Below are 19,821 nucleotides of genomic sequence, written 5' to 3' on the forward strand. Positions count from 1 at the left end.
ACTTGTATAAGATCCAAGATTTTTCTTTAGCGTCTCTCATGTTTTAAATTTGTCACTTGCTACAAGAGCATTCAAGGCATAAGAATAATCTTGCATCACCCAAAAAATGTATTTTTTATTTTTTCGATAAGGGCTATGACTATGCAACTTCCTGCAGCCAAAGGATAGTTGAGTATTGAATGTATTCAAAATTAAAATCAACATTGTCAACTTTTTCAATCTTGAAGACTTATTATAAGGTTTTTTTTATTGATAAGAGGCCAAAGCCAAGGTTAATTATTGTTATTTATTTTGATTAATTATTTCAATTATTAGTTAATCTTGAGTAGGTTTGAACCCAAGATCTCCCAATTAAGAGGCTCACAATTCATCGTTGTGTTGTAGGCTCCTACCTTTAAAGACTTATTATAAGTTTTATTATTATGAAGATAATCTGATTTCTACTTTCAATGACCTATATAAAAATAGTTAAATTGTTTGTAACTGCTAAAAAAGTTGTAGTAATAATATGTAATGTCCCCCTGGCATGGGTTCACCCTTATCTCGATTCTAATTTTCAACTTAGGGTTTGGAATTAGGTCTTATAGGAGATGAATATTTTTAAAACTTTATTATCAAATCTACAAGGACCATTACACAACACAAATACACAAGTTTTTTTATTGGATAGGAGAGAGAGAGAGAGAGAGAGAGAGAGAGAGAGAGAGAGAGAATACTAGTTATTCCATAATTAAACCATTTGAATGTACTTGACCTTATACTCTCATTGTAAATAATGTCAATATTAACTTATCCCTTTTTTAATCACTACTTAGTTCTCTTTATTACTCACCTATAATTACTTCCAAAATTCCCATAAATTATAATGTGGGTGACAGCTTGTTTTGATTTTATTTCTCACCTTATTATAAATTAAACTCTCCCCATTTTCCTAAAATTCCTCTTCACGATCCTTTGCTTTGCTTTTATAAATCAATGCTAAAATTCCTTGTTTTTTAAAATAGAGGAATGTCTTTTTTTCCCTTCCTCAATTTTAACTACTTCAACATGCTTATTTTCTTTATAAATTAATGTCAAGAATCTTTGGTTCTTCTAAGGAAAACTAACTAGGGCAATAGACCCAATAGCCATTGGGGGGTCCAATGACCATTACGGTATCATTATAGATACCCCCAATTATTGCTTTTAAAAAGCCCCAAAAAATGATTACACATGTATTAATAGTCAATTACAAATGTACTAATAGACAATCACACATGTAGTAATAGTTGATCATTTTTTAGCTTTATTGGTCCATTTGTGCCAAAAGTACTATTTTATTTTTTGTGAGCAGCTCTTAGGGGGTGAACATAACGGGTATCGACCAAACATTTTGAAATGGCACTTTTCAACCACTTCATACTCCATGACCCCTACAGAGAGCTCCATAAATGTGGAAGCACCTAACCCTTAACTTTAAGCTATTCAGTCACCTACATAGGTTCACCAAAAAAAATGGCAAATTTTGATGTACAGATTAGGAGCTCTAGATGTGTGAAGTTAGCCTGGGTAGCTATTGGGTCTCTTGCCCTATATTTTTCTCCCCCTTATCTGCTTTCAACGATATTATCCCCAAAAAAATGGCATATCCCTATTAATTTGGCTACTTTTCTTATTTGCTTTCATATTCTCCCTTTATGTTCCTTTTATATCTTTGATCACTTTACAATGCACATTCATACACACCCTTTAACTCATCGTGCCCTTTAATATGTGTTAAATTTTTTGATCAATATGTTTATTAAACTAGTTTGATTAAGAATGTGACAATATGGTTTTTAAATTGGTCATGACATATTTATTTTATTATTATTATTATTAGTTTGAATAATTATTATTTATTAGGAAAATTTCTACAACGCAACAATAACTTATGAGCCTCCTATGTACGAGGTCTTGGGTTCGAGTCTACTCACTGAACACATAATAATATTTGTAGAGCTATTTCTAGATTTGATTGTGTATGTCTTTTAAGCATCAATGTTTCGAATCACACTCCATGGTCCATAACTTTTTGTATTCTTACATGCTCCCATCTTGATGATCGATTACGGAGTGTGATCTGAAATGTCGATGCTTAAAAAACATACACAATCAAATCCAAAAATAGCTCTACAAATTTCAATGGATTGTAGAAATCTGATAATGTTGGTCACATAATAATAATTAATAATAGTAAATATTAATAATTAATCTAGGCTTCAATACATTACCTATCAATAAAATATTATTATTTATTATTTAAATAGTGATAAGTATTAAATGTTTTTTTATTAGTATGAATATCTTTAATTAATGATAGACATTATTTTAATAAAATATATATATTTAATTATTTTAACAAAGATTAATCTTAATGTATTTAACATTGATAATAATGAGTAATTGCTTTTTTTTAATACTTTTTTTTAAGTGGATAAAGAATGGCAAACAAGATGTGAAAGTCAGAACAAAATGTGAACTCCTATAATGCCCCACCAAGGAACCAAAAAGAAATTAACCTAAAGTTTCACTGAGTTTATCAAACATTTTTCTTTTAAGATAATAATTAAATAACAACAGATAAAATATAGTGGACGCAATAACTCACATACATACAACCATCAAAATAGATTACATCTCTTAAGGGTCCCATGATGTTGAATCACATTTAAGTTTAATTAATACAAAATCTAACACATTCACAAGTGCAGATCTAATTAAATAATATACAATTACAAAGGATGCCATTTGGCATAACTAGAATGCATAATCATCCACTGTACAAATCATAAGGTATTAAAAGCTCAAAGAATAAACATCATCTCATAAGATCTCTAATAAAAAAAATAGTACAATAGAATATAACAATCCAACAGAAATACAAGATCAAATAGAAAGGAACATCTGCACAAACACATCTAGCAACAGCATCCAGCTATTGAATCTCAATGGTATAAGAAAAATGTAATACCACCCGACCTCGTGGAACCTAAATGGACCACTCCCACTGTGCTGAGGAGATAGTCTCAAGTCCTAAACATATATCAAAACACAATTCATAACCAACATTTAGGTCAAGGAAACACCTGATAGCAAACTATTTCGAAGGTACTAAGACACAAGTGTCATCTAATCCTAGAGGCAACAAAGACACATATGAAATCTACTATACAAGTGAGAAAGTTTCATCACATGATCCAACTCTAATGTTACCCTAGTAGCCTCTCTAGACTCTGGCCCCCTAGTGTCTCTATGTGGCACCAATATCCTTTTGCACAGACAAGGCATGCTAATGAAGTAAGGTTGCAACCAAACATCCTCTCTACTCCCATCCTAGCATGTACTAGCACTCAAGGCATGGGCAAGGAAAAAATGACTCTTATTAATTCATTTTACTCTCATTTAATGTAATGTTATCACTTATTAAAACAACTTACAATGGGTTACCTAGGCAGCCACTTAGGGCTCCAGCCTCCATTGCAAGCCACTTCTCAATGTACACATAGATTACCCACCCTAGACTCATAAAAGTATAAATCAAAGAATGACAATTTTCACCTCAACCCTTTACAATCGACTAGAAATCGCCTATAGATAAAACATGGTAATCACCTTAGTCCTTTACAAGCAAGTAGAAAGTGTCTAAAGACAAATCTCAATATCACCTCAGTCCTATACAAGAAATTGGAAAGCACCAAAAGATAAAACACGATAATCACCTTAGTCCTATACAAGAAACTAGAAAGCATCAAAAGATAATTGATTGAAGACTTGAAGGTTATAGTAGAAAAGTCACACCATTCACCTCAGTTCTATACAAGAAACTGGAAAGAATTAACAAACAACAGATCAAATCTCATCATAGAAAAATACGTGACACATCACCATGGTTAGGCATAAAAGATCATATACAAATCATCATCATGACATCACATGACAACACCAAAACAGTAACTCCCGGCCTCTAGTAAACATCCAAAACTAGTCAACGCTCTAAGTCAACCCAAACCCAACACAAAAGAAATCATACAACTAGCAGTGTAGTTTCATAGATTTTGTTTGGTTTGAAAACACACAAGTTCAAATTAACATTAAGGTTCAAGTTTACATTTCATTATAAGTTTTCAGCCTAATAAAGTTTAAAAATTTTCCCTTATGACTGAACCCCTTCTTAACAAATCAACAATTGTTTAATTAAATAAACATTAGATTTAAAATAGATAATGCAAATATAATCTTATTGGTTTAAAACAAAAAAAACCATTTCCAAAAAAATATACTTTAAAAACTAACATATAATTAAATTCATTTTAATAAAATTAATTAATTGATATTAACTATTAAAATAATAATAATTAACTATTAATAAATAATTTTAATTTATTAATCATTACTATAGTAATGAAATAATATTAACTAGTATGATATCTCTGCTCTGCAAAATGGTGAAAAAGATAGATTCACAGGGAAACTTTAAATCTTTCGCTCCTTTCAACCATACGTATTAGCATCAGAAGAAGGAATTTAACCTTTGATTACCAGTAACAAATTTGAAGCCCTTTCCTCTTAGAATGGTGATCAGTTGTGCAAAACCAAAACAAACACAAATAGGTTTGAAACCCTAATCCAACAACATAAAAAATGAAATGTGGATATTATCAAAAGTCAAAACTATAGAAGGGAGGAAGGATGGTAGATAGTACAGAATAGGATGGTGCAACAACAAGGCTGCAAACTCAAAAGGAGTTTTTCAGAAGAACAAAGTATGCAACTTCGGCTAATCAAAACCCTAGCCTGAGGAAGCAAGTCCAGACAAGGCACTCAAATCAGCCTAAAGCAATTTTAGAAGCCAATAAAATACCTTTAGGCCTTTCTCTAAAAAATTTACAGAAGAAATCAGAAACCTATGTATCACTAATAAGCAACTGCAAAAACAACTCGTGGAAGGCAACATTCCACCCAGCAAAGGAGGCTTACATTCCACTGCACCGAAAGAACCACCAAGTAGCAATCAATCAAAGAGAGGCAAGAAACCCTAATCTAAGGTCTTCAATTAAGAACAAAAGCAACAACAAAATAATCATCAGCAATTTTCATAATGAACGAAGATGGATGGATTGCATAGAAAAGGACATCTATATGTACTGGAATGGACCACCAAATTATAGAATCAAGCTAGTATGTATCATATCCAAGAAATGGGGCGACATGGTAAGTAACATAATCTCTTTTGCAGATAAATACTAGTTCATACTTTGTCAGAATTCAAAGGATAAAACTAAAATTTTAAGTTTTGATAATTACTTCTATAAGGGACATCACATCAACTTTACAACATGGCAACCAAATTTTAACAAAAACCACATTAAAGATATAAAAACTATCAAATGGATGGAATGTTCAAACATACCATCAAAACTAATGGAGGATAATATCATAAAGAGAATAGGAAAATCTATGGGATCTCTCATAGGATTCGAAGATAGTAAAATTAAATCTAATAAAATTAGGGTTTTGGGAAAATCATATCTAAGCAACATAGTAAGTAGGAAAATTATAACCAATAGATCCATTTATAATTTATTGTTCAAAGAATACTTAGAAGAAATAGATAAAATTGAGGATCTAAATTTAACTAATATGCATATAAAAAACAACCTTAAAGACATCATAAAAGCAAAAGAAAGAAGAGGCATGGGGAAGAAAAGGAATGTAGAAGTTGTAATAACAAACGATAATAGAGGAAGTCAAAGGACAGAAGAAAAGGTTAAAAATCCAAATAAAAGAAATCTAGAGAACAAAGAAGAATACTTACAAGAGAATTTGGAAATAGAAGGAATGAAGGAAAAAGATTGGATGGAAAATATAAACTATCAACACTCACTAGATAAATTTAAAAGGTGCAAATTTTGTCAAATGGAAAGAGAGATAGTAGAAGAAATGAAACTCAACATAAAAAAAGTAAATAAGCTTTTTCATGAGATCCTTCTACTATAGAATGATCTGATAGATCAAAGCATATTGGTGGAAGTTGTTCACAAAGAACACAAAGGAAAAGGGATACAAATATTAGAAATAGGGTAAACATCAAAGAATAGGAGCAGCCAAATTGGAGCCCGAGGAGAAGAACAATCAGAAGTCTTAGTTGAAAAATCAAAAATTGAGCAGACGGAACAAAGAAATAATGAAGAAAAAGGTTATGCAAAAGACAAAATTCAAGAAGAATCCCACCAACTAAGGACCTCAGAACAAGAAGTAAACATCCCTTTGACAGATTTAGCCCAATGGAGCAACATCACAATCAGAAAGAAAGCAAAAAAGAAGAATTACAAATTTTAGCAAACTCCTAGTAATGGAAAGGACATGTTTGCACCAATCAAAGAAGGAACAGAATCAGCATCAAGAATAAGGATAACATTCCCAGAACCAACAAACATGCTAATGGGAGAGAAAATCATATGGAATGACTTAGTGGACAACCCTAATAAAGGCAAAAACAACAAAGAATTAAAGTTAACAGGGAAAGACCAAGTCACAGAAGGTAAAGATTACCAAATTAATAAGATGATAATCAAAGAAATAATTACAGAAGACTTCAAGGAAAGAGAAGATTCAGTAATAGTAGAAAAAGTGCTAAAGGATCAAAATTTAGAAAGGATAGGTATCTTAATAAATTAGGAAGGAATGAAGACACCAAATTGCAGGAAAACAAAGCAGAAATGAGGAAGGAAATCACTAAAAGAACTTGGGGTGGCAGTAGGACAGTTAAAGAAACAAACCAAGATTTCTGACATTCTACAAAGTGGGAAAGGGAAGATCCTTCCCAAGGATCAATGAGAATCACCACTTGGAATGCTAGGGGCTTAAATGCCCCTAGCAAGAAATGCTTATTAAAGCATAATCTCACTTTATTTGATTCAGACATTACATTAATACAAGAAACAAAATTAAACAAGGAAGAAGGAATAAAGTTAAGTCAAAAATTGGGGAAGTGGAAATTAGAATTTAAATAGTCAGAGGGAGCTTCAGGAGGACTAGGAATCATATGGAATTCTTGGCAAGTGAATATAGCAGAAATAACTACCCACACAAATTGGATGGGAAGTAGAGCTACCAGTACAAAATCAAACATACAGTTGATTATAATAAATGTCTATGGGCCCACTCAAACATTAGAGAAATTAGCTGTCTGGAATGAAATCAACACATTTATCAACTCAAAACCAAATGAAACCATCATCATAGGAGGAGATTTCAATGTTGTTTTTAAAAAAGAGAAGAAACATGGAGGAAATTGTCCAGTTTCTAAAGCCATGGAAGACTTCAAAAACTAGATCCAGAAGGACTCCATTATTGACATAATCACCGAGAATGGCTTATATACATGGAATAATAGAAGGAAAGGTTTTTGTTAGATTGCAAAATGTTTGGATAGATTTCTCTTGAAAGGTGAGCTTAGCATACTGGATAAAGTAGTAAATGTAGAAATACTACTAATGGCAAGTTCAAATCACTTCCCTGTAAGGCTGCAAATCAAAGAGCAGATTAAACCAAGTAAGAATCTATTCAAATGTGAAAAGATGTGGTTTATGGAAAAATCTTTCATGGATCAAATAAAAGAATGGTGGCAGGAAGAATAGTTTCAGGGATAAAAAATGTTTTTCTTAGTTTAAAATTAAAAAGCATCAAATAATTATTTTTTAAATGGAATAAAACGCAATTAAAAAATATCTTCATAGAAAAAATATATATAGAAGAAAAAAATAAGTAAATTAAACAAAGAAATAGTAACTAAGGGGATGAAAAATGAATCTTATCAACTAGAGAAAGAGTACCTATTAAAACAAGAAGAAATATTCTAGAAACAAAAATCTAGAGAAAAGTGGCTATTAGAAGGAGATCGTAACACAAAATTATTTCATAACAACACAATTTACAATAGAAATTGTAATAACAAAACAAAGATCAAGAATCCACAAGGTGAGCAAACTAAAAATCCAAAAGAAATAGCTGAAATCTTTGTCAACTATTTTAAGGATACCCTTAATAATTTTGACTCTTCTAATAGAGTAGATCAAGAGGAAATGTTAAAAGCTATTCCCAAGCTAATTACAGATGAGGATAATAGATTCCTAAATAAACCTTTTACTCTTCAAGAAGTTAAAACCATGCTTTTCAATATCAGTCCTGATAAATCCCCATGCCCAGATGGGTTTCAAGCATTCTTCTTTCATCAATGTTGGTATATACTAGGAATAGATCTATGGAAAGCTCTGGAAGCCTCTAGAAATGGAGGATCCCTATTAACAAAAATCAATCATACTTTTCTTACTCTTATTGCCAAAAAAAAATGAATGCAAAGAACTAGGGGACTTTAGACCAATCATACTTTGTAACACTATTTATAAAGTGTTCTCAAAAAATTTCACTAACCATCTAAAAATACTCCTCCCTAAACTTATTTTGAAAGAACAACCTAGTTTTGTCTCTAGTAGATCCATCTTAGATGGGATTTCAATCATACAAGAAACTATCCACTCTACAATCAAAAACAATGAAGCATGTATGCTATTAAAACTAGACATCCAAAAAGCTTATGATAAAGTAGATAGGAGATTCCTCTATAAAACTCTAGAAGCCTTTGGCTTTTCTAAATAGTGGATAAACATCATCTACCAATGTATATCTACCCCAAAAAAAATTCTTCTCATTAAAGATACTCTAGAAGGATTCTTTAACACATCTAAGGGGATCTGACAAGGAGACCCGATATTGCCATTTATGTTCATCATTATGGAAAAATCATTTGGAAGAGCACTCAAATCTGTGCAAGTAGAAAACAAAATTAAAGGAGTTAAAGTAACAAATGATGTAGAAAAAATGACCCATCAACAATTTGCTAATGACACAATTCTTGTTAGAATCAACACTCTGAATGAGGCAAAACATATGAAACATATTTTAGAGACATACATTAAAGCATCAGACCAAAGAATCAATGCTGAGAAATAAGAAATCTTTTTCTTAAATACACCTAAGGAAAGAGAAGATCAAATATGCAAAAAATTAGGATTCAAAAAAGGTACTTTACCATTTAAATATCTAGGAATATTCCTAGATAAAGGTAGCAAATCCAACCTAGGATGGGAGCATATATACTAGGGAAAATTGATAACCAAACAAACTCTTGGAAAGGAAGATGGTTGACCAAGGTTGGGAGAACCACTAAAATCAAAGCAATCTTATCAGCAATTCCCACCTATCAGCTCTCTTATACACAATTTCCTAAAAACATAAACCTAAAAATTGAAAAGAAACTACGAGATTTCTTCTAGAATGGACTACAGGATAAGAAGAAGGCAACTCTTATTAGTTGGGGCAATATTTGCAAACCTAAAGAAGTTGGGGGCCTAGGAATCACAAATCTAGAATGGCAGAACAAAGCATTAGGAGCTAAACAAGTCTGGAGATTGTACTAACAAAAGGACAGGAAATGGGCCAGAATCCTCTTTAACAAATATCTTAACCCACTAGATAGTACCTCTTTATTTAGAATTAGAAAACCCCCTAAAGGTTCTACAAGATGGAACTTCATTATTAATTGTCGAAACCTGATATCCAAATACCTCACTTGGGATATAGGGAAAGGTGACAAAGCTTTGTTTTGGGAGGACTCATGGAATGGACATCCACCCTTAAACTATTCAGACATCACCCCAGAAGCTTTGACTCACCTTAAGGCAATATGGGGGTCAAAAGTGAAAGATTATATAGAGGAAAATTACTCTGAAGCAAGAAAGACGTGGAAATGGAAAACCCTCTCTAATTGTGGACTTAACTAGGTGGATCAAAAGAGACTTGAAAAGATTCTAAAAAATCACCCAATTTCAATCAAAGATAGGGAGAACAAACTAATTTGGGTAGCCTCTAAGGATGGGACTTATAAAGTCAAAGAAGGGTACAAATTGATCATAAATTCCCAAAGATGGGAAGCTAGTACCCTCCCAATAAATTTATGTTGGGATCTAGCAAGACTCCCCAAAGTAGGTATGTTTCTTTGGGCAGCCATGCAAATGAGAATACTAACAGCAAATAGAATTAAAAAAAGGGTCTTGAGGGACCATCAAGATGCATATTATGCAAAGAAAGTGAAGAAATTATAGAACACCTCCTCTACTACTATAAATACACTCAAGAATGTTGGAGGTGGCTCTAATACAGACTCAGTTGGATTGCCCCTCTTGCAGGTAAATGGATAGATCATCTAATGGGTTGGCCTAAAGACCCTCCTAATAAAGTACATGGGAAACTTTGGAATATATCCCCAACGATTCTAACTTGGGAGATTTGGAAAGAAAGAAATCAACATATTTTTCAAAATCAACATATTAATGTGCAAGCTCTCCTTACAAAGATTGAAGTAGCTATTACAGAAGTTATGAATAGTGATCTTAGGAAGAGACCAAGAGAAGAAGGATCATTTATAGAATGGGATGCAGAGATTAAAAAATTATGGCATCTTCTCATTAATCCTACTCTCTATTATAAAAAAGAAAAATAATCTAGCCAGGCAAGCTTGTAAATGGGAACCCCCATCACTAGGATGGAAGAAACTGAATTTCGATAGGGCATCTAGAGGTAATCCAGGTAAGGTAGGTATAGGATGTATTATTAGGGATGAATCACAAAACTGGTTAACAAAAAAGATCTAAATCACTAGAAATAATAACCAATAATGTAGTAGAGCTTGAAGCAGTAGAAGAAGGTATAAAAATATGCAATAACCTTAGCATTAAAAAGATCATGATTGAAGGGGATTCTTAGATCATATTAAACACTCTCAAAAAAGGGGGAACACCAAACTGGATCTCTAATTCCAAATTAGAAACAACCCTCAAACTATTAGGAAAATTTGAAGTAAGATTCTTGCATATCTACAGAGAAGGTAACAAGGAAGCTAATAACTTAGCTAATAAAGGTACCGATGGAGAAAACTTATTAATATATAACCAAAACATAATAGGATAATTTTTCACCTTTGTTGTTTATTCTCTTGCCCAACTTATTTCCATTTTGAGATTTTAATTATCATTAAATCAGGCCTTGTACCATATTATGATGCATGTCTTTCTTCGTGTATGAAAATCTACTCAATTATGATTTTGAGTGACATTTCTCAACCTATTAGGTCATCCTTGTCATCATTTCGATTCTAAATTTTTCCTCCTAAAATCTATAACTAGTGGTTTCAACTCAGAAGTGTTAATTCTCACTATAGCCCTTGGTTTGTAACTTTGTTTCTCCATGAATACAAATATCTGTATCATGCTTTCGAGAATTGTACTATGGCCTTTTGTAGCCCTATTAAGCAAGAAAGATATAATAGGTTACTTTGGCCAATAGATGATATGAGTTGAATTGTAGTTAGCAAAGCGTTGGGTGAGGGGGTTTTCAATTACGAGTATTCATGGAGGACAAATAGTGATATTATAGGGCTTTGAGTAGGCTACCTTGCTAGGGCAAGGGTGGAGGAATGGGACATTGTTAGGCTGAGCTACAACCTTTTTGACCCATATTGGTTGCTAGGGCTTGAGATAGTGGTAGCTAACATTGATGAAAGGCTACAAATCCCCCTCCCTGAAGCATACATGGAATACGAATTGGATAGTCCAGAGCTAGCTAGAAGCCCAAGGTGACTGTGTCTGGTAATCAGGGGCAACATTCAATTCTTCAAAGAGTGGTTGAAGATGGAAGAAAGCATTAACTTCCTGCTAAGATGGAGAGGAATAATTGAGGATCGTGGTAGAGATAGGCTCCTGAAGTATTTGAGGGCCTTTGATGCATACATTCACCCAAATGCAAATATCTCTGATTTGGACAATGTCAAATTCTGCATTCCAAATTATGATAAATCAAGTAGAGGCAAGATGGCCTATGAGTTTCCTCTGGATTCAAAGCCCATAAATCTACATAAGGTTTTGAAGATTATCATGGTTTTTAAGAAACATAATTGACATACTTAGCTATAATTCTGGGTCATTTTGGTAGTATTATTTCAACCCAGTTAAATATAGGGCATTGTACTTACATATAGGTATCGGTTATTTACTTCTCGCTGACTAGTTTCCAATTATAGTTTCTTATTCAACAAATTTGTAGTAAGGCTACATTTTATAAGCAGTCCTCTTAAGTGCCTGAAACTATCCTATATACAATTTTGGTATGTAGATACTGTTATCATAATAGATAAAGATAGTGACTTGTTACATCTCTTCCAACTTCATGATCTAACTTATGGTCTCTATGATTTTGGCATGTGGATATCATCTCATTTTGTTAGTTTGGGTTTTCCTTCGATTACATGTGTGTCACTTTCCAGATCATTTTTTTGCCACAAATAGTTTTTGACATCTTTCCTTTATTTATTCGTGTTGACTTTGTAGAGTGGAACGCACTTATTATTATGGATTATTCATGTTTGTTCCCTTGATCATTCGATAATCTAGTTATAATCTATTCTCTAAATCTCATGATCTTAAAATTATCAGCTATATGATGAATTTTGCTCCCTTTGGATTATGTGAAATATTAACATAAATTATTATATTTAATCATGGTTTACTAACTTTTAACATCACCTGTTGTTTATTTTGTGATGTCTTATAAGAGATCAAGACTTTCTTGATGCAACATCCAAAACCTAGATGCTTTAAAGATCAATTCTTAGCATAGTATGATGTAATCACCTTAACATAATGTCTAACTTTCATAAACTGGGGTATACCCCTTTTATTGATGTATAATGTAGGACTTTGGTCTTGAGCTAGACTAGAGGTTTTCTTACTCCGTTCTTTCCTACTAATGCCTGCCAGAATGAAGAAACCCTTGTATTTTTTTAAATTTATTAATATAATACATTAGAAGGCTATGACCATTTACCGATCTTAATTAAAAAATTAAAAAAATAAGAAAATAAAATAATATAATATTAACTAATTTGATATTATTATACCTTTTAATTTAATTAATTAAATTGAAATTAGTTTAATAATAATTAAAAATTAACTACAATATTTATTTTATTAAATTATAAAATTTATTAATTTTAATTTACTACTAATAAATAAAAAATATAATAAAGAGCAAGTTTAAAGGCCCATCGACCTGGGCATTATTGTCCTGACTATGTCGTTGCTGCAACAACAACTGCCATGCAACTGACCTATGTTGTGGGTGGATGAGGAATTGGTAGCCCCGCCCATCATTTCATTTTAAAAAAAAATTAAACAAAACGCATCGCAGCTTCCCCCTCTCCCCCCCATAGAGATTTTTTTATTTTAATATTATGTGATAAAATTATCATAGCAAAATCATTTACTGTGGTAATTTATCTAATAGAAAAATTACAATTAACTAATCGAATATGTATAAAACAATCCTAATTTCTTTTCAAAACCCTACTCGTATCAAAATACAGTTCTCTAAAAATTTGCAAATAAGGGTTTCTAATTCTTAATTCATATATAGATGATTTGAAAAAAAGAACAATGAAATTTTCAACAAGGGTATCAACCCAATCAAAAATTCTAAAAACAAATTCATCTAGACATGAAGAATATAGAGAATTCAAAGAAAGAAAACTACCACGCAAACCACAAGATCCTACCTGAATCTAATGTTAAAACCACGAATGCACAGAGTTGGCAAGAAATTCATTTTCCTCTGAAAACCTTCTTATCAAAAATTGGCTCCAAATCTTTGTATTGAGAAATGAACTCTAATTTCCTAATAAAGAGTTTTTCCCCAAATTAGGGCTTAGATTGTGCAATCACGTGAAACCCCTTTTCCTTAATTACTTTATTATATTTTAATTTTCATGTGCAACCTTTTGCATTTTAACTAAAATAAACTTTATTATATAAATTCCTTTCTCTCTTTTATTAAATCTTGAGACATTTTTAAATAAAAAATTTATTAATTTAACTAATAACATTATATAGAGTTTATTATTAAAATAAAACTCCTAAATAATTATTATTAAATTAAATAAATATAATTATGCCAAAATTTAGACTTAATTAAATCTTTTAACTTTAATTCTTTTATTTAATTAATTTCTCAATTAATCAAATATAATTAAATATTGAATTTTCTTTATAAAATTTCCATTAACTTAAATCATTAAATTATCTTTTAACTTGATTTAATTATAATAGAAATCACAATAGTCCCACAAGACTAAATACAACAACTCAACTGAAGACAAAGAACATAATCAAAGTTCAAGGTCAAAATCACAAATTCATGTCACTTGATGGATTCATATGGGTAAACAACTCAGATACTTGTCCTGCTTTCTAGGACAATTGGCTTAGGTTAGGATTTGGACTATCACCCCACTTTTACCATTAAGATACTGCAATAGGGCATGCTCATCTTGGCAATTTAGGGAAGTTGATGCCCAATACCTAAAACCTACATAAATTCTAAGCATGTACATACACATATAATCTAAACTAAATAGGAAATGGTGGGGAGTGGTGCGTCATGTAGATCTCGACTAGTAGGTGACTACAACTTCATCCCTCAACCACATTAGAAATGTCAATCATAAAGTAAAACATATAGGTAAACCATACACATGTAAGTATGGGGTAAGTAACAATAGAAGCCACATATAAATAGTCCATCTAACTATCATCATGAAATAACTCAAATCACTATATGAACATACATTTATCACCATAGGAATAATCCTGAACACATGAAATAACCAAGTAACCCATTACATATAAATTAACTAAGTATGAAATAACATCTAATGAAATTCGGTAACTAGTTACCGCTAATCATAAAACTGGCCTAAAAAAATCTGACAAAATAACCTGAAAAGTAAACTAGGGGTAGGCATTGCATCCACTCCCCTTACACTCAGGCTTACTCTTGGAAGCCTACAAGAAAGATAAAACTAAAGCATTCATTGTGTGGGTCCCATCGAACTCTTTCCCCCTATAGGAGGATCAGACTCCACTAAAAACACCTGTTGTGACCTATCCATATCACTAATCATGGGTTCTGAAGCTATAGGTCTCTAATCTAAGAATTGTGATTTCTATCGAGGACAATGGAATGACTTGTTTCTGCATTGTTTGCATGAAAAATACTCTCCATCGAAACTCCTATGCACTCTAGGTGCACTAGACTATTGAAAACTACCTCCACTAGCATAAGAATGTGTACTATGTGATGGTTGGTCAAACTAGTTGTGCTTATTGTGCTAAGAGTACTAGGAATTCCTAGAGCATGAACCACCACCACCAATCTATGCTGAAGGATAGGATCCTCCCTGGTACTACTGTCAATTGCCTCCTGAAGAAGCAAGCTTCCTAGTGCTACCCAATCCTTGATTACCTTTGGACCTTGATGTTGTAGGTGCTCCCACAAATCCACCATGTCCTAAGGTGATGTTGTGCTCTACAAGGATAGCTTTATGTACCACATCCTTGAGGGTTTTAGGTTGGAAAACTTTTACACCCCCAATAAGATGGTTGTTCAGACCTTGAATTAAGTGTTAAACCATCAACAATGAACTCTCACTAGTTTTGACATAAGGCATGAGCTCATAGAATTTTTGTTCATACTCTACCATAGACATAGTATATTGTCTCAACTTATGAAACTCATCGGCCCTCTGCTAGTCCCATTCCTCTGGTAGGAAGTGGTCACAAAAGTTCTCAAAGAATAACTCCCATATAACAGTGTTCATGTTCACACCCAATTTCTTCCCTTCAATATTCCACCATGTATCCCCAAAGAGCTCTAGGTTGCTTATGGAAAACCTTGCTTTGACATTAGAGTCAAATTCATATATGGAAAAACATATGTCTAGAGAAATTATCCACTGCTAAGCCACGTATCCTAAACCTAACCCATTGAAAGGTTTTATCTTGGACCTTTGAAGTTTCTTCATCTATCCATAATAGTCCTCTCTAAGTCTACATGATCTTCTCTATGGCTCTCTTCCCTATTTTCCTCCTAAATAGGACTCTCTACATGAGTCAGAGGAGGACTATCATGCCCACCTCTTCCACAAATTCTACCTCTGCCTACACTATGACCTCTAACAACTAATCTAGTCTCAGACACCATCTTCCTACAATACCCAAGAAAGAACAAAAACAATGCTCACAATTCAACAAAGGTATAACCCCCATAAAGCACAATCATAAGAAATATGTCTAAGATCCAGTCTCAAGTCTATTTCATTTTTTTCCCTTTTCTATGTTTCAAGTATTCAAGTTTGAAGTTTCCAAGAATTCAAGTTGCAAAAGATACATGACATTGTTTAAGTTTCATTTCAGTTTAACTACTTGACAACTAGTGGCATTCCAGTATACCCAGAGCTCCCAATGTAGAAACTCAAGCTCTAATACCAAATGTAACACCCCACAAAGGAAGCCAAAAGAAATTAACCTAAAGTTTCACCAAGTTTGTCAAACACATTTTTTTTAAAGATGATAATTAAACAAAAACATGTAAAATATAACAGAAACAATAACTCACATACATACAACCATCAAAACAGATTACATCTCTTCAGAGTCCCATGACATTGAATCACATTTAAGTTTAATTAATACTAAATCTAACACATATCCAAAAACCACATCATAAAATAATCACAAGTACGAATCCAATTAAATAATATGCAATTACAAAGGATGCCACTTGGCATAACTAGAATGCATAATCATCCACTGTACAAATCATTGGGTATGAAAAGCTCAAAGAATATACATCATCAATAAAATACATCATCTCATAATATATTTGATAAAAAAATATAGTACAACATAATATAACCATCCAACAGAAATACAAGATCAGATAAAAAGGAACATATAGACAAACACATCCAACAATGACATCTAGTTGTCAAAGCTCAATGGTATAAGAAAAATGCACTACCACCCGACCTTGTAGAACCTAAATGGCCCACTCCCACAATGTTAAGGAGATAGTCTCAAGTCCCAAATGGATAACAAAACACAAGTCATAACCAAAATCTAGGTCAAGGAAACACTTGATAGAAAACTATCTCAAAGGTATCAAGACACAAGCATCATCTAATCTTGAAAATCTACTATCCAAGTGGGAAAGTGTCATCACATGAGCCAACTCTAAGGTTACCCTGGCAACCTCTCTGGACTTTAGCTCCCTAGTGTCTTTGTATGGTACCAATATCCTTTTGTACAGACAAGGCATACTAATGAAGCAAGGTTGCAACCAAGCATCCTCTCTACTCCCATCCTAACTTGTACTAGCACTCGAGGCATGGGAAAGGAAATGATGACTCTTATTAATTCTACTCTCATTTAATGTAATGTTATCACTTATGAAAACAACTTACAATGGGTTACCTAGGCAACCACTTAGGGCTCTGGCCTCCATTGTAAGCCACTTCCCAATGTACACATAGATTACCTACCCTAGGCTCATAAAAATATAAATCAAAGAATCACAATTTTCATGTCAGCCCTTTACAATTGACTAGAAAGTTCCTATAGATAAAACAAAATAATCACCTCAGTTGTTTACAAGCAACTGGGAAGCATCTAAAGACAAATCTCAATATCACTTCAAACCTATACAAGCAACTAGAAAACACAATAATCACCTTAGTCCTATACAAGCAACTGGAAAGCATCAAAAGATAATTTATTGAAGACTCAAAGGTTACACCAAAAAAGTCACACCATTCATCTCAGTTCTATACAAGAAACTATAAAGCATTAACAAACAACAGATCAAATCTCACCATAGAAAAACATGTGACACATCACTATGGCTAGGTATAAAAGATCATATACAAAACATCATCATGACATCACATGACAACACCAAAACAATAACTCCTAGCCTTTGGTAGACATCCAAAATTGGTCAACACTCTAAGTCAACCCCAAACCCAACACAAAAGAAATCATATAACTAGCAGTATAGTCTCATAGATTTTGTTTGGTTTGAAAACACACGAGTTCAACTTAACAGTAAGGTTCAAGTTTACATTTCATTATAAGTTTTCGACCTAATAAAGTTTACAAATTTTCCCTTATGATTGAACCTGCTATTAACAAATCAACGATTATTTAACTAAATCAACATTAGATTTAAAATAAACAATTGAAATATAATCTTATTAATTTAAAACAAAAAATACCATTTCCAAAAAACTCATAATTTAAAAACTAACATATAATTAAATTAATCTTAACAAAATTAAATAATTAATATTAACTATTAAAATAATTTTAATTAACTATTAATAAATAATTTTAATTTATTAATAATTATCACTACTATAGTAATAAAATAATGTTAACTAATTTAATATTATTATATCTTTTAATTTAATAAATTAAATCTGAATTAGTTTAATAACAATTAAAAATTGACTACAATAAAAAAATTGTTAAATTTTAAAATTTATCAATTTTAAATTACTAATAATAAAAAATCTATATAAAAAAGAGCAAGTTTAAAGGCCCATTGTGGTAATTTTATTAACATATATTTTTTTTTAATAAATTAACGTGACAAATCAAATAGAAGAATTACAATTAACTAATCGAATCTGTACAAAACAATCTAAATTTCTTTTCAAAACCCTACTCATATAAAAATACAGTTTTCTAAAATTTTACAAACGAGGGTTTCTAATTCTTAATTCATATATAGATGATTTCGAAACAAAGAACAATGAAATTTGCTACAAGGGTTTCAACCCAATCAAAAATTCTGAAAACAAATTCATCCAGATATGAAGAATACAAAGAATTCAAAGAACATAAACTACTGCACAAAACCACAAGATCCTACTTGGATCTAATGGTAAAACTACAAATGCACGAAGCTAGCAAACAATTCCCTTTCTTCCGAAAACCTTCTTCTCGAAAATTGGCTCCTCCAAATCTCTGTATTGAGAAATAAACTCTAATTTCCTAATAAAGGGTTTTTCCCAAATTAGGGCTTTGATTGTGCAATCAGGCGAAACCCCTTTTGCTTAATTACTTTATTGTATTTTAATTTCCATGTGCAACCTTTTGCATTTTAATTAAAATCAACTTTATTAGATAAATTCCTTTCTCTCTTTTATTAAATCCTGAGAGGATTTCAAGTCAAATATTTATTAATTTAACTAATAATATTATTTAGAGTTTATCATTAAAATAAAACTCCTAAATAATTATTATTAAATAAAATAAATATAATTACGTCAAAATTTAGACTTAATTAAATCTTTTAAATTTAATTCTTTTATTTAATTAATTTCTCAATTAATTAAATATAATTAAATATTAAATTTTTAAAATAAAATTTCCATTAAACTAAATCATTAAATTATCTTTTTACTTTATTTAATTGTAACAGAAATCACAATAGGCCCACAAGACTAAAAACAACAACTCAACTGAAGGCAAAGAACATAATTAAACTCTAGGGTCAAAATCACAAATTTACGTCACTTGACGAATTTAGATGGGTAAATGACTCAGATACTTGTCTTGCTTTCAAGGACAATTGGCTTAGGCTAGGATTTGGACTCAAGAATTATCTCCCCACTTTTAGCATTGAGATACTGTGATAGGGCATGCTCATCTTGGCAATTCAAAGAATTTGATGCTTGGTACCTGCAATTTGCATAAAATCTAAGCATGTACATACATAATATCTAAACTAACTAGGAAATGGCGAGGAGTGGTGCATCGTGTAGATCTTGACTAGTAGGTGACTATAACT

The sequence above is a fragment of the Cupressus sempervirens genome, chromosome 8 (assembly GCF_028749045.1).
Source record: "Cupressus sempervirens isolate cs-2001-9-10 chromosome 8, ASM2874904v1, whole genome shotgun sequence".
Classification (NCBI taxonomy): domain Eukaryota; kingdom Viridiplantae; phylum Streptophyta; class Pinopsida; order Cupressales; family Cupressaceae; genus Cupressus; species Cupressus sempervirens.